We start from the raw sequence: 23,990 nt of genomic DNA, 5'->3' as shown, positions 1-23,990 counted from the left end.
TCAAAGGTGAAATCGACCGACCGTTATTCAAGCCTCCTTGTCTAATGTCAAATATAAAATTTCCATTAGACAGAAAATGAATCTCTCTCTCTCTCTCTCTCTCTCTCTCGTCTCTCTCTCTCTCTCTCTCTCCTCTCTCTCTCACATGCTCATTCTTACATGCTATTCTTCAAGCCTATCCAAATAATTTACGCGTCATAATGCTTACCTTTCGAAATGAAACTTATTTCTATGTCTGATGAATAGCAGCAAGAGAGAGAGAGAGAGAGAATCGTATAGGCTTCGGGGTCATTATTGTTGGTGAGAAAAAGCTAGGCAGTATCACTCCAAACAGCGTTTATTGATCTGCAAAATGTCTTGAAGTACCTTCATTCCTAAGCAAAAGGTTCTATGCATCTCTCTCTCTCTCTCTCTCTCTCTCTCTCTCTCTCTCTCTCTCTCTCTCTCTCTCTCTCTCTCTTTACAATAGTTGAGGAAAACTGAGCGGGGAAATCCAGCCTTTCATGCCAGTATTGACATTTTTTTTCCCTCGACTGTAACATCCCAGTAAGGAAAGACTTTTCCTTCCCACGAAGACTTCAAGGGGAAACATAACTCCTTGACAACAATTTCTCTTATCAAAGCTCCTTATTTATTCGACCTATCGCTAAGGAACACAACAAGAGAGACACCAGCCTAAATGTAATTTGAACTGTAGTGATTTTAAATAATATGTATTTATTACTATAACCTAAAGTGTCAATATTTGATTACTGTAATTATTGTTCAAAATTTAAACACTGATTACATTCATGATTTTGAAATAATTAGTACTTATTACTGTAATGATTTAAAAATAATTAGTCCTTACTACAGTAAAGATTTAAACATAATTAGTATTTATTACTGTAATGATTAAAAAATATAAAGTATTGATTACTGTAATGATTTAAAAATGTGAAGTACTGATCACAGTAATAATTTGAAATTATTTGTCCCTGATTGAGCAACGACTACTTTAAATGATTTATTCATTATTGATCACTGTAATGACTTCAAAAGTTCATTTCTGATTGCTGTAATGACTGGACATATTATGCTAAGATTACTAAGATTTACAATTGGGAGGTATTGGTTACTGTAGCGATTCAAAAACATTAAGTACTGATTCCTGCAGAAATTCACAAACATTTAACACCGATTAGTGCAATGACTAACAAATACTAAACATTAATGTTTAAACTGTTTTAAAAATATTAAGGATTGATTCCTGTATATGGCCCTGAGCTGAAATAAAGGATATTATTTATTTATTTATTTTTTTTTTTTTTTTTGCTCTATCACACTCCTCCAATTCGACTGGGTGGTATTTATAGTGTGGGATTCCGGGTTGCATCCTGCCTCCTTAGGAGTCCATCACTTTTCTTACTATGTGCGCCGTTTCTAGGATCACACTCTTCTGCATGAGTCCTGGAGCTACTTCAGCGTCTAGTTTTTCTAGATTCCTTTTCAGGGATCTTGGGATCGTGCCTAGTGCTCCTATGATTATAGGTACGATTTCCACTGGCATATCCCATATCCTTCTTATTTTTATTTTTCAGATCTTGATACTTATCCATTTTTTTCCCTCTCTTTCTCTTCACTCTGGTGTCCCATGATATTGCGACATCAATGAGTGATACTTTCTTCTTGACTTTGTCAATCAACGTCACGTCTGGTCTATTTGCACGTATCACCCTATCCGTTCTGATACCATAGTCCCAGAGGATTTTTGCCTGATCGTATTCTATCACTCCCTCAGGTTGGTGCTCGTACCACTTATTACAGCAAGGTAGCTGATGTTTCTTGCACAGGCTCCAGTGGAGGGCTTTTGCCACTGAATCATGCCTCTTTTTGTACTGGTTCTGTGCAAGTGCCGGGCATCGCTTGCTATGTGGTTTATGGTTTCATTTTTCGTATTGCACTTCCTACATATGGGAGAGATGTTATTTCCGTCTATCGTTCTTTGAACATATCTGGTTCTTACGGCCTGGTCTTTGTGCCGCTGTTACCATTCCTTCAGTTTCCTTCTTTAGCTCTCCCCTCTGTAGCCATTGCATGTGTCATCGCTGGCTAGTTCTTTAGTCTGTCTCATGTATTGTCCGTGCATTGATTTGTTGTGCCAGCCCTCTGTTCTGTCTGTCATTCTCCTGTCTCTGTATATTTCTGGGTCTTCGTCTACTTTTATTAGTCCTTCTTCCCATGCACTCTTTAGCCACTCGTCTTCACTGGTTTTCAGATATTGCCCCAGTGCTCTGTTCTCGATGTTGACGCAGTCCTCTATACTTAGTAGTCCTCTCCCTCCTTCCTTTCGTGTTATGTATAGTCTGTCCGTATTTGCTCTTGGGTGTAGTGCTTTGTGTATTGTCATTATGTTTCCTGGTTTTCTGATCTATGCTGCGGAGTTCTGCCTTCGTCCATTCCACTATTCCTGCGCCTGTATCTGATTACTGGCACTCCCCATGTGTTTATGGCTTTTATCATATTTTCCAGCGTTGAGTTTTGACTTGAGTATCGCCTTGAGTCTCTGCATATATTCTTTCCTGATCGTGTCCCTTCATCTCTTGGTGTTTTATATCCCTTCCTTCCATTATCCCCAGGTATTTGTATCCTGTCTCATATATGTGTTTGATGTTGCTCCCATCTGGTAGACCTCATCCCTTCAGTTCTCGTTACTTTGCCTTTTTGTATGTTGACTAAGGCGCATTTTTCTAGTCTAAACTTCATCCTGATGTCCCCAGATCAATTCTTACAGTCTGGATTAGGGTATCTATTTCCTTGATGCTCTTACCATACAGCTTGATGTCGTCCATGAACATCAGATGGTTGATTCTGTTGCCATCTTTTCTTGAGTTGGTACCGCATCCATCTTCTGTAGTACTTTTATCATGGGAATCATGGCTACTACGAAGAGTAGTGGGACAGTAAGTCGCCCTGGAAGATCCCTCTCCTGATATTAACCTCTGCTAGTCTTATTCCAGAGCTTGTAAGTATTGTATTCCAGTTGCGCATTGTATTTTTGAGGAAGCTGATTGGTGTTTTCCCCTCTGCCCCATATATTTTCAGGCATTCTATTAGCCATGTGTGTATCATGTCGAAGGCTTTCTTATAGTCTATCCATGCCATGGTTAGGTTGGTTCCGTTCTCTACTACATATTATTATTATTAGGTTATTATTATTATTATTTTATTATTATTATTATTATTATTAATTATTAGGATAATTATTATTTATTATTATTATTATTGATATTGGAATGAAATCAGACTGCAGTAATTAAATTCCCAATTTCCCAAACCAATCTGGATTTCGGAAATTTTGGAAATTCCGTGACAAAATATTTTCAGTTTTATGTAATAGAAAACTACTGAGATGGCTTTGTCTGTCTGTCCGGCACCAACTTCTTGAATAACTACTGAGACTAGAGGCCTTTAAAATGGTATGTTGATCATCCACCTTCCAATCATCAAACATAACAAGTTGCAGCCCTCTAGCCTCAGTCATTTTTACTTTACTTAGGGTTAAATCTAGCCATAATCGTGCTTTGGCTACGATTAGGACAGGCAACCACCAGGCCGTGGTTCAAGACTCATGAGCCGGGGCACTTACAGCATTATACCGAGACCACAGAAACAGAGATCTATTTTCGGTAGCCTTGATTATACGCTATACAGAAAACTCTCCAGCTCATACTTTACTTGTTGACATTGGAAAGGGAATGTCGAGGTGCTACATAATTCGAGCACAAGACGAGACGGTAGAAAGACAGAACAGAGATGACATACTGGACCTCATGGCGATTTGGTGAAGTAGATGAATGTTTTTTGAAATCCTTAAAATCACAGATACGTAATTATTTCAAGTAATACTCCTTATGACATACTGGACCTCTTTCTTTATGACAAACTTGATCTCTTCCTTTAACAAAAGGCTGTAAAACAGTTCAAAGGGATAATCCAACTTGTTTATCAAAGACAATAACAGGAGGCCTGTAGGCACCATTACTTACTAATGGCATGGAATTTCTATGCAATAGTATCTGACTGAAAGGAATTGACTGCCGTATATTTACGAATCTCCATCACAGAGGCTTATATGTACAAGTAGAGTGAAGTATGCAAACGCTTAATGATACTCAAGGTTTTACCTGGACGGCTAAAAAAATAATATCGGTATAAAAATCTTTACTACAGGAATTATCAATATTGGACCAAGGGTATAAAAAGTAGCATTATAATACCGATTTATTCTATGAAATATCGGCCATCAGGCCTAAATTTCCTAAAAGCCAATCAACACTTCGTTGCTCCCCAATTTCAAAAGGTTGGTCCCACTTAATATCCATTTAAGTAACGTAATAAATACAGGAGATAATATACATTTAGAAACGTAATAAATACAGGAGAAAAATAACTCGAGAGTACTATTCAAATCCATGCTTTGTCATGCCCACAGCCTTCTAACAAAATTCAAAATGCTAAACGACAGTTTCATGATTGTGACTTACAACTTCTCAAGTGCTTTCGTGATGCATGTAAATGTAGAGGCTGTTATATTTAGTAATGTAATGACGATAATTATCGGAGAACTTAGCGCTTGCTCCCTATGGATGATGCCATGATTCTGCTTATAAAGTTAGATTAATACTGTTAAAGTTTAATGATGACTGCCTTGCTCCTGGGAGCATGAAATCGATGGCAAAATGTATATAATGATCGTTGCCATTATACAAACAGTTTTTTAACCCTCTGCACCCTCGTTAAGAGGACTTTGTAAAGTGGTAGATATTGACAAGAGCGCATCGTCAGTGCCAAGGCCTTTACGAAATCCAAAATTTAATGCAGATAGTATGTTATTATCTTCAGCAAACTTACAAATGAAAATTTTCTCAAGAAGGAGTCCAATGAAAATGGTATTTATAGTCTAATCAAATCAAATGCAGAATATTCCTTTTTTTTCAGATTAACCTTGACGAAATGTTAGTGAAGACTGCCCTGAAATAGGAATTATTTGGTCCATTCTTCCAATCTTTTGTGTTAAATACCAGTTTCAAGTTCAACTCTTTTACGATATCAAATCAATGTATCTGTACAAATTGACTGAAGACAGGCATCTCAAAACCAAAATACATTTTTGAAATATATTTGGTTTTACATTCGCGTTTATATAGATAAAAAAACAATCCAATCAGAAAATTAACACTTAAAGTCTTTGAGGTTTCTGCAGGCGAGTGTTTTAAAAAAAAAATAGGCTACACGCACAAGTAGTCTTTGGTTTTTATTAAGATCATATATATATATATATATATATATATATATATATATATATATATATATATATATATATATATTATATATATATATATATATATATATACATCGAGCTACAAATGTCCCTTCAATATCTAATTCGCTCTACCTCGGATTAATATATTTTCATATATGTTAACCAAAGGGGAATTTTTTAGTCGATAAGTGAAGCTTTAAACCTCACCGCCACCTCAAGAGGGATAAGTTTATGCCGCCTCTCAACTACAAATACCTGTCGCTCTCAGGTGTTCGTTGTTTTGGAGTCGGCATCAACCCACCTCGACCTCCGAGGTAGAGCGAATTAGATATTAAAGGACATTTGTAGCTCGATGTATGTATATGAATCACGGTAATCCGAGTGGATCTTGTTTATCCGGCCCGGGTGGGGTTGTGGTAAGTAGGGGATCGGGGAGGGTACGGGAGATATGACACATCCACCCTCCTCCTGCAAACCTGTTTGAGGAGAGTAAGGGAGATATGGCACATCCACACTCCCGCCCAGCATAGCCAGCGCCATCAAGCTCATGTTTGTGTGTGTGGGTATTATATCTATATATATATATATATATATATATATATATATATATATATATATATATATATATATATATATATATATATATATATATATATATATATATATATAATATATATATATATATATATATATATATATATATATATATATATATATATATATATACTCGTACAAATCACAAAATGAAACATGCGGACCTTATCGTAGATTAAAAAATAAAAAACAAAACTTGTTTTCTTAATCTGGCGAACACCCGAAATGAGCGAAATTAACCGGAGACGATCTGTTCCTTTCTGCACATTTAACTTCCCAAAGGACTTATAAGCGAAACAAATGTTGTAATTCATCGGCGTCCAACAGTGAAGGGAACATTTGGGGCTCGCTCCAATGAAAGGGGAAAACTTCAGCTGGACACTGATGATATATCAGAGGAGGAACTCTAAAGTGGATGTCAATCACTGTACGTAACTCTCTTCTACAAATAGTTGCCTTTAATGTTTTCTAAATCATTGGAGAAGTGAACCAAGAGGAATGTCTTCAACCACTATTTCCTTTTTTTGGGGGAGTAGGATTTAAATTTCACAATTTTTTTTACATTTCAAGTTGCTTATAAAAATTGCTGCCAAATACCTAAAGAACGAAATTTGACTTGAACAATATTACAATATTTCAGACATATTAGGTATCTGATTCAAAACATTCGTAGGACTTCACTTTCAATGTATGAAAATACATTCATAAATATTTGCACAGTGTATACTACACGTGAACACAAAATCGTTACCAACACGACGATTCGTTTCGGTGCAGGAAGCTAGCAGCATTTTGTACCTCAGCCTCAGGTAAACGTAGCAATTTACTTCAAAATTTCGAATTCCAATCATTTGTAAGCAAGGATAATTTGGAGTATACGAAGAAGACACTGGGATTTCAGAATTAACTTGGTGGATTCTCCTCGGATACGCCCTTCTTAGTGTCCAAGTGTCTTTCTCACATTTCTGCATATCCAATCTTAGTTATAGGGATTTTCAACTTCCATTAGAAATTTATAAGAACTCCTGGTATAATTCGAACTCAAATCAAAGAACTCGAGATTCTGACGTGGAATTCAGCGGATAAAGGAAAAGGAAGTCACCCTTTAGATGTTCTGAGAGGCATATAAAATCAATAGAGAAATTTAGCGCCTGGCTATTTGGCTAATTTCAAAAATCTGGTCTTCTGTTATACAGTAGCTATAAGAGAGAGAGAGAGAGAGAGAGAGAGAGAGAGAGAGAGAGAGAGAGAGAGAGAGAGAGAGAGAGACTTGGACTATTGTAAGTGAAAGGCGAAACTGACCAAGAATGGAACTGCTGACTGAAAGTCTTGGAAATGGAGGGACGTACAAAGGATCCCACACTTCGATAAAAAAAAATTAAAATCAAGACAACTGGGGCGAACTCGGCTAAGTTCTACATAAGGTCGCGTTGTCTGACTCATAAAGAAAATGTGATTACCTCTCTCTCTCTCTCTCTCACTGTATAATGCTTGTAGTACCGTATGTGCGTAAGAACGTACGTGTGGATGATTGCTAAATAATGTATATCGCAATTCTCGGCTTCTGAAAAAAGAAGCCATTTTTATCCGTATTACGATCCCAATTTTATCCCCAATGATAAAATGAAGACAAATACATTTCAGATAAATGCTCTGCTGGAAAACAAGAGCTGAGATGGATTCAACCCATTTTTTTATCACTTTATTCATTCTATCCACAACTGAAAAGAGATATATAAAGAGATTTGAAAAACATTTATTAATGCAAATTTATGTATTAACACTTTCCTTTTGACGGAGTGTCATTTTCTCATAAGAGAAAATGCAAAATAAATGTCTTTTATGAAGCCAGGGACTGAGTATATTATCATCTCCAATTTCTTTTATTCTAAAATAACCATTATTTATCTATTTATTAATGTTTTACATTCGGAGAAATATACTAGGGTTATCTGGTCTTGCGGTCTGTAACGACTTGATTACCTTTATATCTCCAAATGCCTAAGACTCTCAGTAAATCCCTTGACCAGTAGTCAATATTAATAAAAGCCAAAGTTTCTGGTAATCTTTAATCAACTATAACAACGGAATCCACCTCCTTTAGGCAAAGAAGCGAAGGGAAACAGTATCAAGTGGATTGGAACCAGTCATGAAAAGAATCAATGATCACTTAAGGGGTCAAGTGAAATGCACTTCTTTGTGATGCTCGCAACTCGTAGAGCCTCCGAGTTCTGAGAGAGCAAAACTAATAACTTCCACACTCATTCATTCGAATCTCTGGTGACCTTTATTACCCATCACGCAAGGTCACGACATGTCAGTAGCGCATTGAATGAGATAACCGAGATCATTGACACCTGGGAAAGTGAAATGAATCATTGAAGCCGGTTTCATATTTGGGAGAGTTCCAGGCGAGGTAATGCGAGTAATTCACTTACCATCATGAATGACAGGTAAAGAATGGACATCCACCATTTCCAGTCGGGCGAAACACTCGACTGGTTTTGTGGGATTTTATTCACACAACTTGCGCCATAGATCACCGCCTGATGCATGATTTATAATGCACTCAGATGCCTTATTAGGACTTTCACGCAATGTATATACCTTTTTTTATCTATTTTTCAAAGACTGGTCAGCGGCATAAACTAAAACTACACAGCTAAATTCATGAATTACTTCATGAATTACCTCCTGAATCAATACAAACTGCGTTTCCTAGGAAACCACCACATCAGGTGACTCAGCATTTGGACCATCCAGAACACCCTGGCATTCCTCCTTAGACTCCGTCAACTGCCCGGATGTCCAGCTTCCTCCCTTCGAACTCTTTCAAACTTTCTTCGTACCTGTTATAAATTCCTTCACATTCACAACTTGAGACCAGATTAACATTCTTTTTCACTCTATCAAGTTCATTCCGTTTTTCTTTTTTACTTTTCATTATGTCGGTTGCCTCAGGGAGAGTTGTTTCTAGTCAGTAAGGAATTAAGAATGCAATTACTTCATTAGCAAAGCCAGTCTTTAGCACGCGTCTGATTACTGCTATTGGCAGTTGAACAATACATAGCATATGCATACATGAATTGGATGCTTACTGCCAATCGGTCGATCCAGAAGTGAATGAGTTTGTTTTGTTTGTATGGTGTTAATGAGTATCAGCCTCAGCTAGCGATCCAAATTAAGGCATGGGCAAGCTTGAGCTGGATCCCAAATAAACCCTACGCACAGAAAGATTCTGATCAAACAGTTAGGAGGCACACATCTCGCATCCTACTATCAGACATTACATCTAACTAAAACTTCACTCTTCACCCACCATCACTATAATTCACCGCGGAATCCTCCTGCTCTTAGTCTTGTAAACATCCCTTTTATACCTGTTTCCATTTATCATCGTAACTATACACACCGATACACACATAACCGTACATACGTAGATGTTATTAGCAGCATCACCTAGTACCTCGATCGGGTCCCCGATCTCGTTTCTAAGCAATCGTGTGGTTCGCCCGAAGGATTTGTTTTTCAACGAGAAATGAATTTGGATGAAGGCAGTTACAGATGCTGGTGGGAGCAGAGGGCAAAGGGGAGGAAAGACGAACAGATAAGAAGCAAGACGCAGAAGTTGATGCTATTTGGGCCGTCAGGAATCTGCATGGAACTTCCAGGAGGAGGAGGAGGAGGAGGAGGAGGAGGAGGAGAGAAGAAGAAGAGGAGGAGGTCGACTAAGCAATATTGCCAATGAAATTAAAATTTAAATAACAATAATAATAAGAATAATTGTTATAATAATAGTAAATGAAAATTAGTTCGTTCGTGTGTGTGTGTGTGTGTGCGTGCGTGTTGGGAGACAAAGGGTAACATTTAGACCAAGGAACGGTGGCTAAGACTGTAGTCCTCTAGGACACGTTACCTATGAGCTGAAGATTATTATCATAATAATAAAGAGATACCGAACGATTAATGCTATATCCTTAGGCGAAAACATTCTCCCTTTTGCCACACACCCACCACCATCCATTCTACACAGACTATGCACACACACACACACACACACACACACACACACACACACACACACACACACACACATATATATATATATATATATATATATAATATATATATATATATATATATATACACTATATACTATATGTAAATAAATTCTGTTAAAACAGGATACGTATCATGTTAAAAGGCTCATTAAAACACTCTAGTTTAAAAACTACGGACTATATTTCGGTGGATTAACTTCCACCCTTATCAAGTAGTGAAAAAAGAATGACAGTAGTTTTTGCATTGGCGAAATATATAGTGGCACATCCCCCACTATATATTTTGCCAATGCAACTACTTGTTAAGGATGGAAGTTAATCCACCGAAACATAGTTCTCAGCTTTAAACCAGAATGTTTTAATGGGCCTTTTATACTATATATTAATATATATCTATTATAATATAGTATATATTATATATATATATATATATACATATATATATACATATATATAATCCATATCATAATACATACATAAATATTATATCTTATATTATTTATAAGATATATAAATATATATATTAGGGCTTTGGTGCCTTGTATGATAAGGCGCCCTATGAGGTAATGTTAGACTTGCGATAATCTATACGCTAAGTCGGTTGGTATTGCACTTCCATCTTCAATGGAGTGTCTGGGGGTTTGTAGATCACTTACGAAGTCGGTATTATCTTGTTGGTTATTACGACGATGTGTTAAACTCATGGTTCAGTGAGGAGGTTCTTGTAGAAAAACACGAAGTATAAAAATAGATATATATTCTTCTGAAGTTTTACATGGTGAAGATCAGATATGATTGTACAAGTCTTCTAATAACGATAGCTTGATTGCTTCTGCCAATGATGATGGCTACTTCTGTTCTCTATACATGATAAAGCTTAGGTAAAGAGATACAGGTCTTCTCATGACGATAGCTAACTCTGTTCTGCCTGTCTACCATCTCTGTTACAAGTTATGAAGGAACAGACAGTAGTTCGAACATATGAACATACATACAAATGACAATAGTTTCATACGCACACACAATCAAATGAGACACGCTACAGATCACGTAGGCCGTTTGAATTATAGGTCGGGGTAGTTGTCTCAAGCAGGGAGCTTGGACTAATGTTTTATAAACAATTGAATGACTACAGGTGACGGCATGTTATCTTAGCCTACATACTTATTGTATACGTCATCTTTAGCGTCTCTAGTCTGATCACATTCCTGCAAGCAATCTTTATATATATGGACTACATTCCATATTATTATTATGTAAACACTTACATCAATTATATTATATATATATATATATATATATATATATATATATATATATATATATATATATATTATATATATATATAGTTTCCATCGTAGGATTGGCAGGCACTTCATGAAAGAGAACTGTCATCGATAAATACTTAAAAAAAAACTTCCCTAAGTGTTTTGAAAGGAACCTTACTAATCATCTCAGTAACCTCGGAAACTATGGACTAGACACTAATATCTGTCATTTTGACATACTATTTTTCATCCCTTTCGACACCCCCCTTCCTACGTGGGCTAAACTTGAAACCTAATTAGAGGGCAGGGATCGGGAAGGTCACTGATCATCTTAGGGACATGGAAAAAATATGGATTAGACACTAATATTTGTCGTTTTCGGTTATTTTTACATGTCAGCACCCTTCCCACCCCCCACCCCCCCTTCGGTGCCAGTGATGTCTTACCCTCACAGCATCTTTTCCAGATAGTTAGTCATATGCATACTGAAACGAGGTATGATAAACTCACAGTTTATTGAGTTACAAGTTCTATGGGCAGAACCAGCCCTGTTTCAAGGAAGTCCTACCCACCCCACCTCCCCTTTGGGAGCCTTCGGTGCTAGTGGTGTCTTCCAACCCCCCCCCCAACCCCCCCCCCCCCCCAGCATTCTTTTAATGATTGTAAGTCATATGGAAGCAAAGTTTGGTTGAAATTGCTCAGTGCATTTCAGAGTTATGCTGAAACATACACACACATGCTTAATAAAATACATCCATTTTTAAATATTTAGATTATTAGTTCTCCTCTCCCTCTTCTTCCTTCTCCTTCTCTTCTCCTCCTCCTCCTCCTCCTCCTCCTCCTCCTCGTCCCATACAATCGTATTAAGGTTCCAGAATACGCGATGGTTTAGATTCCCGATCTTTTTCCGTAGGAATTTTCTCTCGCATTCGGTAACGATTTCAATTTTTTCGTTATGAGTAGTAAACCGCACATGAATAAATGTGTTTAATTTTCCTATTAAGTTTTCGGCACTGCAATAAAAAACATTTATGATATGTTTTATGAAGGAAATTCATCTAACAAACTGTAAACAACAAACAGTACATTTCCCGGAAACAGTTTAATAATCATTAAACATTTATTTAATAGTTATTTTTGTTTGTTTGTATGATGTTTTTAAGTTATTTTTGCCCTGACACAACGACACTCGAGAATATTTCATATTCGCGTATAGCAAATTAAAATGAATAACTTCAACGTTTGTACCGTATAGTAAAAGGGAAACTTAGGGGAAATAATATATATTTATATATATATATATAAATATATATATATATAATATATATTATATATATATATAATGCTGCTGGCAAATTTTACTGGAAAATCATTTAGTTTGTAATGTTAATGAAAGATGTAATATTCAAAGTCCCAGAGAAATTAAATAATTCCTCGTGTTTACATCAAAGATTCGTTTCATATCAAAGCGATTCGTGCACTTGAATTCAGTGGGGTATGACTCGTTAACATGACCAGTTACTTGTTAGTTTAGATTTGTCATCATTTTTGGTACTCATGAATACATAAGTTTTCTGCGGCCGTTCATTACACACACACACAGGGAGAGAGGGAGAGAAAGAGGGGGAGAGAGAGAGGGGGGCGCGGGTCTCCCACAGTAATTCGAGGCTCAAAGTATGACCGATGGTCTTCAAACATTGTTGAACTCAACTGTGCTCTTTCTGGAAGGTCAGACGTGGTCTAAACACGCAATCACGGTTGCGTTTGCATTTCCAGCAAAAATAAAACTTATTAAAATGTACAGTGTTGTTTCCAAAGGTACGGTTGCTTTTGAGGTAGCGTTTGCAAAATGGGCGTAAGCGCCAACCGCACGGCGCCACTACATCCCATCGTCTACTTCATTGTCGCTACACATGTGGCCTTCGCTCCTTGGAAGATGGCAAGAGGAAAGCATGAGTTTTCAGTTATGGAAACTGAAAAATTAACTGAACCTGTGCCCCAACAAGAGTGGCTATAGGACCCGGGATTGTCCCCAGACACGGATGTAACAACGGTCAATAACAAATGGAAGAGCATTGCTGGTTTAATAGGATAGGATGGTTTGGATGTATTATTCAGGCCCGCGCTGTACAAATGTTAAGAAATAGTTGTTGCAATCATGTGTAGCCTTAAATTGTGGTAATATTTTTTGATTTGTGTTAGGAATGTAGGAAAATTAACCTTTCAACCGAGTCAAAAAAAATTGCGGAAAATCTACAGTTTCATACAAATTCTGAGATACTGGGAGAGGTCGCAGTAGGGTCATTAGAGGTCACTGCTGACCTGCTGATTATTAAAGCTTGTAATGTCACCGGAATTGAGTAACCATGAAAAATTTCAAGTCCATCAGACGAATGGGAACAGGTCGAAAATTGAGTTCAAGATTTGACCCAAACACAAACACACACACACACACACACACACTCGCACATACACAGACAAGACAGACAAACAAACAGTCGAAGAAGTCAAGTTAAATAAAAGCATGTAAAACAACAACTTCCTAGAGTTTCTTAAGCGTTTTGAGAGATGAACTGATATTAAGATATTCCCAGTTCATCACAATCCACAAAGTAGCACATTTTCCAAACATACAGGTATACCCCATCACGATACTTAATACTGCATCACTTTACGAAATATATCGTTCGGATAGTCTTTCATTTTTTAAAGTCCGTATATTAATCATATGAAAAGTAATCAGGACATGTAAAAAAATATAACTTGGAGAAAAATCCCAGTTTTATGCAGATTTTGAAGTATTTTGTACATATTATTGCGAATTATTTCATTAATGTTTAGACATGGACAGTCTTCCAAACCGTAGTATCAGAGTCATCTGTATAAAAAGCTTTCTGTTAAAAGGATGATATTTTATGCAAAGAAAATGTACGTGGGAAGATTTTGGCATATCTAATGTTATCAGATTACCATCTGTTTAAAAAGCTTCCTGTTAAAATAAAGAATGTTATTCAAGTTAGTAAAAAAAATATAACTATCAAAAATATTATATATTATATAACTTCCTTTATCAAACTAAATACAGTCCACTTCACTGAAGGGTAGTGAAATGCGATGCCGTATGAGGTTCGGTTGGCCACTAACGAAGGACCGATACATAGTTGTAGAAATCACAATATATGTGCTAGGGCAGCGGTCGCCAACCTTTTCAACTTCATGGACCACTAATGTATAATTTCAAATTTGGCGGACCACTAATATAAATATGTAAAAAAAGGTAAATACGTTTACATAATAATCAGAAAACTTTTATTTTAGTAATATGAAACGCATATTAATGACGTTTTTTAAGCATTACACATATTAGTGTGATATTTGTTCCTGCTTGTTTGAAATACGTTTGTTGAATTTTGGCTCCAATGACGTTACTACAAGAAAGAGAGCCGTTTTTATTTTGGAGCCGAGATCCAAAATATTAATGCTAAAACGCCCTAAAATGCTAAATCTAGCATTAAAAATGCTAAATTGCCAACACTGGGCTCTCTGTCTTCTGTGCAATTTGTAAAAGTGTTGCCTGAAAAGGATTAAGAAAACATAAAATTGAAATAATGTCCCAATTTTTCTGCGAACCATCAAATTTTTTTCACGGACCACCGGTTGGCGACCGCTGTGCTATGGACAAACATGTTAACTGTTGAAGACTAAAAATCCAGACCTAACAAGTGTCAAAGTGTGAATTTTCGGTCTTCAACGGTTTTTATGTTTGTCTGTATGGTCCCCCTAGCAAATGTATTATGATTTTTACCTCAACGTGTCGGTCCTTCGTCATATGGCTTGGAAATAAAGTTGAAACTGATCAGAACCTACGCACAGACCTATAATTTTACACCTGTGTTGATATAAATAAATAAATAAATAAATATACATACATACTTATATATATATTATATATATATATATATATATAATATATATATATATATATATATATATATATTGCTTGAAACTGAGGAACACTTTTTTTTTTTTTTTCCAATCTTTGCTATATAGAGTAAATGACAGCAAGCTACAAAATTTTGTTACTGTTTGGAAGATCCTTGTAATCATTATGACTCCAAGTGTTTTCAGATCCTTCCTTATCTTTGTTGTGAACTAGAAAGCCGTTCAGTTCAAGTGCCCCTCATTGATATCTAGCTTAGGCTGCAGTCCAGTGTACTTTCAGACTGACTGACACAGTGAGTTTCTCCTTCATCTTCTTATGAATGTTTTGCCCTGCCATGATTGCGGAATGCGCTAGGCGGTACTTAAGGAACCAGAGTTAACAAGACTGTCCAGATGTTGGAGGATGGTTTTTCACAAAGGAATATAGCCAACAGACTAGGTGTGTCCAGAAGTGTTGCTGCTGGGCTATGGTTGAGGTATCAAGAGACAGGAAGGTATGGCAGGCTTCCTGGACAGGGTTGCAGACGATGCACAACTAATCAGGATTGATATCTGCGTATGTTAATGCTACAAAACCATCAGTCAATTGCTAGAAGCATCCAATTGGTATTTCATCAGACTACTCAGAGTGGTATTAGTGATCAGGCAGTGATGAACAGTTTGCATTAAGATGGGTTAAGGAGCAGACTCCCCGCAATATGCTCAGAACTTGCCCTCCAACAGCGAGCAGCCCATCTGGCATTTGCACATGATGACGTGATTTGGCTGTTGCATCGATAGCAGTCTGTTCTTTTTACTGATGAGAGCAGATACCATGCTTCTACTTGTGACCGACGTGTTAAAATGTGGAGACACCAGGGTGAACGATATGCTGCAGGCAACACTACAAAGCAGGACAGGTAAAGAGAACAGACCACCAGTGATCATGTGCAAATGCCAGACGGGCTGCTTGGTGTTGGGGAGTGAGTTCTAGGCCTCTTGCATTGTGTCTACTCCTCAAGCCATCTTCATGCAATCTGTTCCTTACTGTCTGATCACTAAAACCCCTTTGAATACCCTGAATGGAGTGCCCATTTGAATGCTTCTAGCAGTTGTCTGACAGTTTCATAGAGATAACATACACAGATATTGATCCTAATGAGGGGTTGTGCACCACCTGCGAGTCTGTCCTTTCCTTTGAGATACCTCAAGCATAGCCAAGCAACAACTCTTCTTGACACATCCAGCCTGTTAGCTACATTCCTTTGTTAAAGACCATCCTCCATCATTTGGACAGCCCCTGCTACCTCCAGTTCCTCAAGTACCGCTTAGCACATTCCACAAACATGGCAGGGCAAAGTATCAATAGGAAGATGAAGAAGACTCTCATTGTGGCAGTCAGTTTGAGAGTACACTGTATGGACTGTAGCCTAGCTTTAGGTAAGAGTACACTGTAATATGGACTGTAACCTAAAGCTAGATATCAATGAGGGGTACTTGAACTGGACGGCGTCCGAGTTCACAACAAAGATAAGGAAATAAGAATCTTAAAAGACGTAATAATAGTTTGCTGTCATTTACCCTATATAGCAAAGATTAAAAAAAGCGTATATTAGAGATGTATCGGATGTCTGAAAATGGGATTTGCAGATGCAGATATAAATCTTTTTTATACTTGCGGATGTGGATGCAGATACCACTCTTTTAATTTGCGGATGTGGATGAAGCTGTGGATATCTGATGAACATACCCTCAAAGATGCAGATACTTTGTAAATCTAAATAATTTAGATATATTTAATGGTTGAAGACGATTTTCAGCCAAATAATTCAAAATTATGTGTTACCACTAGTATATATATTTGATCTATTTGAAAGTAGAAACATAAGTGATACTCATGTATGTGTGTGTATACTTTCACGCGAACGTACAAGCAGTAACAGCGATAGACGAACGTTTTAGATGTCTAAGTACAAGGTCATTTCATGCTCATTGCATGATAAGGGAAACAAAACTCAAAGCCATTTTTCGCATGAGAGAGAGAGAGAGAGAGTTTCCTAAAAAAAAAAATGCAATACCCTGCCTTTATGATTACAAATGCTGTAAATGACATGAAATTACTCAAACAAATATGCTTTAAAAAATATATGCTATAACAGACCTACTTATAAAATATATCAAAACAAAAAACTCTACTTTTAGCTACAACATATGAGTATGAACTATTGAACACTGGGCAGGGGGTGATATCCTCATATCCGCATTCCGAAACTGCGGATGCGGATGTTGCTTGCAATGCTATGTGGATGTGGATGCAGATGTTAAGAAATTGTAAATGCGGATGCAGATGAGGATGTGGATATCTGATATATCTCTTATATATATAATATATAATATATATATTGTGTATATGTATATATATGGGGAATCCCTCATAAAGAGACTGCCATAGTGTCTACAACAGCTTCAGATAAGACCACAAATCGACAAAAAACACGGCTCTAAATATAAGAAAAACAGTATGTCTTTATAATGCAAATTAGAAATCGACTGTAAGAGGCTAACAAGATTTCAACAACAGTCGTTTTGAATAAGAAACAAAGAGCAGAAAAATCCAACCATGACAGAAACACGTTCGATTTGACAACAAGCTCTGAACATGAGTGTTTTCTAACTCAACAGAAAAAAACTACATAGCAATGGTTGTCGGGTAGTCCTTCTTACCTTTAAAGACTAGAGACATCCTTCGTCCTCGGACAGATTTCACCAGGTCTCATAAGTCTGCAAAAATAAGCACTAGAACATTAAACATTGGTCTTACATTAAAGGATATATTTCAAAGTGTTTTATGAAATAAAAAATTAATATTCATCATTTAACAGTTTCTGGTAAAATACAGCACCTGGCAGTAATAGAGATGAAAATATATGACTTTATGCTATCACATTTCAATAACAGTAATGAAAGCCATATCATTATTTGTGTCTAATATAAAAAAATCGAAAACAAACTGTGTTGAACCATCCATAGTACGAGTTCCTTTCTAAGGGATCTAAAACCATACTGACTTTTACTTTCCAATTTCTAATTGCTTGCCTTCATTACTTCTAGACCCAGTCTCTACTGTCCAGAAATTAGGTTTTTATTCCCACTACAAGCGGATTAGAATCGCCTTTAAATGATAGCTCCTGCGTCAGCAAAGGAATGTAAATCTTTAGGATACGGATTTCCACGTGACGATAATTAGGCAGCCATATATATATATATATATATATATATAATATATATATATATATATATATATATATATACATATATATATATATATGTAATACCTGCAAGATTAACCATTTCTACGAAAACTTTTAATACCCTGATATGGCATTACAAGATTTACAAAATTACGAATATTACAGTAATGCCAAATCATCTACAAATACCTCATGAGATCATGAATAGAGGCGATAACACCTTAGCATGTGTTTTCACTGTCAGTCCTTAGATGGACAAATTTGAGTTCGTTATCCAAGAGAAGAGTGGTTTACCAAATATCATGCCGTCATTCATACATTGGTATGACTTCGACTAGCCTCTCCGAGAAAATCGCAGGGAACACGGCAGTGTCCCCCAGCACCAGCGGGTCGTAAGGAGCGCAAAAATCCTAGACAGTGAGAACCAGGACCCACTTAGACTAAGTGGGTCCTGGTGAGAACCACCATCGCCGCCACCGATATGAGGAGGTCCTCACCATCCTACAATGGAAACTCTCGCTGAATGTGACCCAGAAACCCCTTCTTCTCCCTACCACCATCAATAGGACGGCAAGGCAAGGGTTTGGTCATGCGGAGAGAATGAAGGACGATACATTAGTGAATGGGTGCATAGTTTAGAAGTGTTAGGAAGGAGGAGAGAGAAAGAGGAAGACCAAGGCAGTGCTGAATAGATATACTCATTGCTGAACTGAGAAGGAAGGCCCTTTCTATATTCTGCAAAGCTATACATTTCATGCAAGACAGGACTCTATATGCGAGTGGTTCGAAATTAGCAGTGAAAGGGCTCGATGTACTGCTGATGAATCTCTTGATAAAGTTGCATGAAGCGACAAATCTTGCGGACTTTTTCTGCATGTGAGGTTGATCCTCGCCTCAGCACTGGAAGGTATAAATGTAAATATCTTTTATATCTCCAGTTCATTCGCTTGTGTAAATGTCTATGCTTAGGAGAAGCCACTTTAAAAACATACTCTAATCATAACACCCTCGTGACTTGTGGACAGTAATAATCTCCTTCAAACTATATATACTTCATAATACCTTATGAGAATCTCGAAAAGAATAGCAAGCGTTATAATGAAACTTTGAGAAGCAAATATCTGAAGGATTCACAACACGCAAGAAAGAATTTCAACGCGATCTGAGAGCGCAACATCTATCTATAAAAAATAGTGTGACAATGTTTCCTCAAAAATATTTTCTTTTTTTATTGCATCGTTTCTAGGAGAAAAGAAAGACAGGATTGGAATTATTAGCTTTATATATGTTTTAAACCACAAACGTCGCTAGCATGTAGACTAATATGAAACCGCAGTGCGTGTCATTTAACTGGCCATTGTCAGAAATAAAATGCTACTGTGATCTTACAACTGCTACCAAACTTGAAGGGAATCTCTCCTCCCACAGGTTTCACGATCGATAAATTCAAACACAATGACACACAACTACTTTTGAAGCCTTACTGCTGTGCACTGTTCTGATTCGATTTCAGCTTCAAGGGATCCAATGCAGCTTAACCCAACCAAACCAAACCACGCGAACAAACAATAAACAACAAGAACAACAACACGGGAAACAAAACATTTCAACAGTGCCAAGGTATTTCGACGCGAGCGTAACGACCTGTCCCCGACCATTTGAGGACATTTGCATGAATTTGCGTTCACAGATTTAGCTTTCATGCTTTCTCCAATTTCGAGCGCCATCTTCCCACGCGATTGCAAACCCTAATGATGATCATATTTTACGTCCCGCATTTTGAGGTCGCTCGCCAAATTCATGTCAGTTATCTTCCATTACTTGCAATGTTCATGAATGTTTCGGAATGGCAGAGGATCCACTGACTGTGACAATGTGTCCTGCAATCAACTTTACCTCTCCCAGAAACCTCGAGTTGGCATCCTCCTATAATATATATATATATATATATCTATATATATCTAAAAAAAATAAAGAAATACTATATAATTATAATATATATATATATAATTTAATTTTATTTATATATATATATTATATATTATATATCATATATATATATATATTTATATATATATATATATATATATATATATATATATTTAATGTTACTGTTAGCAAAATCTACAAAGCAATTATTTTAGCCGGCACACAGAAATATATTACGTGTGTGTGTGTGTGTGTATGCCAACTGTCATTTTTCTTACTTCATCAAATTCTACAACACTTCACAGGTGTATACTCCGATGTAAAAGAAAATTCATTCGTCTAACTCATTCCTCATGAAATCTTCCAAAGCCCAGTTTTACTTCACACACTACTGTCAGCCATTCAATCGCGGTATCACCACAGTACCACAAGAAGCTCGTTTGTTATCCCACTAACTCCTGACTTGCTCATACTTTAGCTACCTATCATCCCTGCTTACAAGTAAACTCATCAATAACAACCAAAACATTTTAAGCCTTAAACTAGCCCCTTTTATTATTTCACAAAACTACATCTCTTTCTTCCTCTAAACTCCAATCCTCAGAAAACCCAATCAGTCGACCATGAACGGCTTTCTCTTCAGACAGACTGTATCTGCCACTCGGAGATTCATTTGTTCACTAACCTTCCTCTCTCCATTCATTTCCTTATTGAGAACAAATTTCCCTTCTCACAAAAGTCCCTTGTCGTAACTTTTTCTCTTTTTTTAAATACCTTTCACTATGCATCTCCATGACAAAAGAATTCATCCCCAGTTACTCCTCAAAATAGGTACATTTTACTTTCACTGATCTTCTCAATTTTTTCTAATTGAAATAATTTATCTTAATTACCCTCGAAGCGACATTTTTAACCAACTTTAACATCTAGGTGTCTGAACACCTTGTTTCAATCACATGATGATAAGACTGACTTTCAACTGCTCCAATCCACTCCAATATACCAACCATGATAGGAGTATATATATATATATATATATATATATATATATATACTATATTATATATATATATATATATATATGTATTATGGTAATTACACGTTCATATACTAACATTTTCCTATATTCCTTCAACCACTACTCTTGGCGTCTTTTCCTACACTACTACTAATTTCTAAGAGCCAATGATTGTCACTTCGTTCATCAACATTTTTCCAGATGGAATTGCTTTCGTTTTATTTATTTATTTATCTATTTTTGTTTAAACTCCACTAACCCTCACTAGAGCTGAAGACGAATATCGAGAAGAAATTTAAAAACAGACCCGAACTTCGCGCGACACAATTTTTGTGAACCAGATGTTTCGAGAGCTCTCGTGACGCATAAATGAAGATGATTAAGGATTTTATATTCGGGATTTCATGAGCACTACTGACGCATCTTTAAAGGACCGGGGTCGCCGCCGCCCCCCCCCAAACCCCCCCCCCCCCCCCCCCCCACCTTAATCGTCCTGCATTTTTAATCGGGAGGGTTTACGAGAGAAAATGTCTCCAAGCGTAAGAAAAATAGTAATCACATCATACCCAGCGTATCTGTAAAAATACAACGAGTAAATTGCGCCACTTTTTGCACCAGAAGCAGAAGCTTTGCGCACTGAACTCATCAAATACATTTCCAGCGTAACAGGAGGTGAAACCGAAGAGATGCCAAGGCCATGATTTATATACAATTCACCTTTCTCTGAGTTTTAACTATTTCTATCTCCACTTTCTAATTCAATAACTGCTTTTGAATCTTTATCAGTTAGAATCACATTACATATATTTATGCTTATAAAATGTAATTCACTTACCGGACCATGATCATTATTTACCCAAATAATTTGAGAAATTGCTTACTATATATACTGGAAATGCCATTTACTAATTCCGCTTTGGATTCTTTTCTTCTCAGTGAAAAGTCTTAATCATATCAGGGAACATCAGCCCCTTTCTACTTCACAGCTCAACGATCTCACTTTGTTTAAAAAGTGTTGTGTCGCTCAATGATCCTTACAGCCATTAAGTTAATTAATACCGATTCTTTCTACCTACTCTTCATTTTTATTTTCAATTACTTTAGGGATTGGTGCCTTTACACGTGCACAAACACAAATGCATACACACATTTATTATATTATTATATTATATATTATATATATAATATATATATATATATATATATATATATATATATTTACACACACACACAAACACACACACACACACACAACAATATATTAATATAATATATAATAAATTATATATATATATACACACACACACAAACCACACACACACACACAACAACATATAATATATATATATATAAATATAAAATATAATTATTATATATAAAATATATACTATAGTATATGTGTAATTACATATACATATTTATACATCTCTATATACACACATATATAATATATACGTATGTATATATTTTAATATATATTCATACACACACATATCATATATATAACATACATCTCTTTAACATAATATTGTAATGGGGTTCCCTCATCTAATTAACACAATGTTAGAAAGTCAAGAATAAAGTAAATACTCTGTATATTTTCATTCATAATAAAGTTACAAAAGAATTTATCCCTCTCTCACTCACTACTTCCTTTAAGGGATTCATTCGTTTTTGCAGAGAGAAAGTCCGCCTAAGGGCATGCCAACGCCGGTTGAGGGCGGTCAGCCGCCCATATTTAAAGCCCAGGCCACACGGTTAACCTGGGGAGAACTCGTGGCAGAGATGTGCCAGAGGACAGGTTACTCCCTCTGCCAAGGTGCCTGCTCACCATCTCCAAAGGGAACAAAGGCCAGAGCACCAGACGAACGCTCTACCTGTACCTAAGAATCAAGCCTTTCATTCTTTCAATCTGTTGGCCTCTGCTACTTACCAACAGCCACTACTATCGCACTTTCCCTTCAACTGAAGGGTACCTTAGGGTTTAAAGAGGTTGCAATCTTGCCCATCAAATCTTTCATTCCAATATCACCTTCACATCTCACATGCTCATCTACTTGAATTACGGGCTGCTCTATGAGCAAGAGCCCGTGCTGGTACAAGGTCAGCTTAATCTAAAACAAAAGACGACGACGAACGCCCTTAGAACTTTCCAAGCGCTCCTTGAACGTACATCGAACTTTAGAAACATCAGACTCCTTGCTCCCTCTGAGCTACCCCCTAGAGAAGGTGGCTGCTAGCTGGCTAATGTGACCTTTGATGTTTATTAATGTGTCCCTCACCAGCTGACCCCTGAGGAAGACGACTACAACTTCTACAGAAGGTTATGTGCTAATTCCAAGGTTATTAATAGTCAGTCCCGTCTCACGTCTTCGACTTATTTTCTTTCCGATTCCTCGAGCAAGCTCTGTATTGTGCTATAATTGTGTATTGTTGTGGGCCGTTAGCCAAGAGTGTTTCTCAGTGATTAATAGCGCATTCCATTTCTTTGTGAGATCGAGTTGTGAGGTACCTTACAACTCGATCCTCGACCATGTGTCTTGTGCAATCTATTCAACTCCTCATCGCTCTCGTTGCAGATTGCAGTAGTGCAGCGGTGGACACTGGACTCTCACCTCTTTTGCTCCTGGCGAAATTCTCCCC

The 23,990-nt window shown here is 36.8% G+C and overlaps 1 protein-coding gene across 1 annotated transcript in view; it reads right to left on the bottom strand.

Moving 5' to 3' along the window:
* LOC135216720 (protocadherin Fat 3-like) overlaps positions 1-23,990 on the bottom strand; it is a 750,169-nt gene that overhangs the window by 575,961 nt on the left and 150,218 nt on the right. The window contains exon 2 of the mRNA XM_064252180.1: positions 17,874-17,930. The gene's annotated coding sequence lies outside the window, so the exon portion shown is untranslated. The remainder of the gene's footprint in view (positions 1-17,873; positions 17,931-23,990) is intronic.

This window comes from Macrobrachium nipponense, chromosome 6, assembly GCF_015104395.2.
Source record: "Macrobrachium nipponense isolate FS-2020 chromosome 6, ASM1510439v2, whole genome shotgun sequence".
Taxonomy (NCBI): Eukaryota; Metazoa; Arthropoda; class Malacostraca; order Decapoda; family Palaemonidae; genus Macrobrachium; species Macrobrachium nipponense.
The sequence above is the reverse complement of the archived record's forward strand: the minus strand, read 5'-3'. Positions and strand labels throughout refer to the sequence as shown.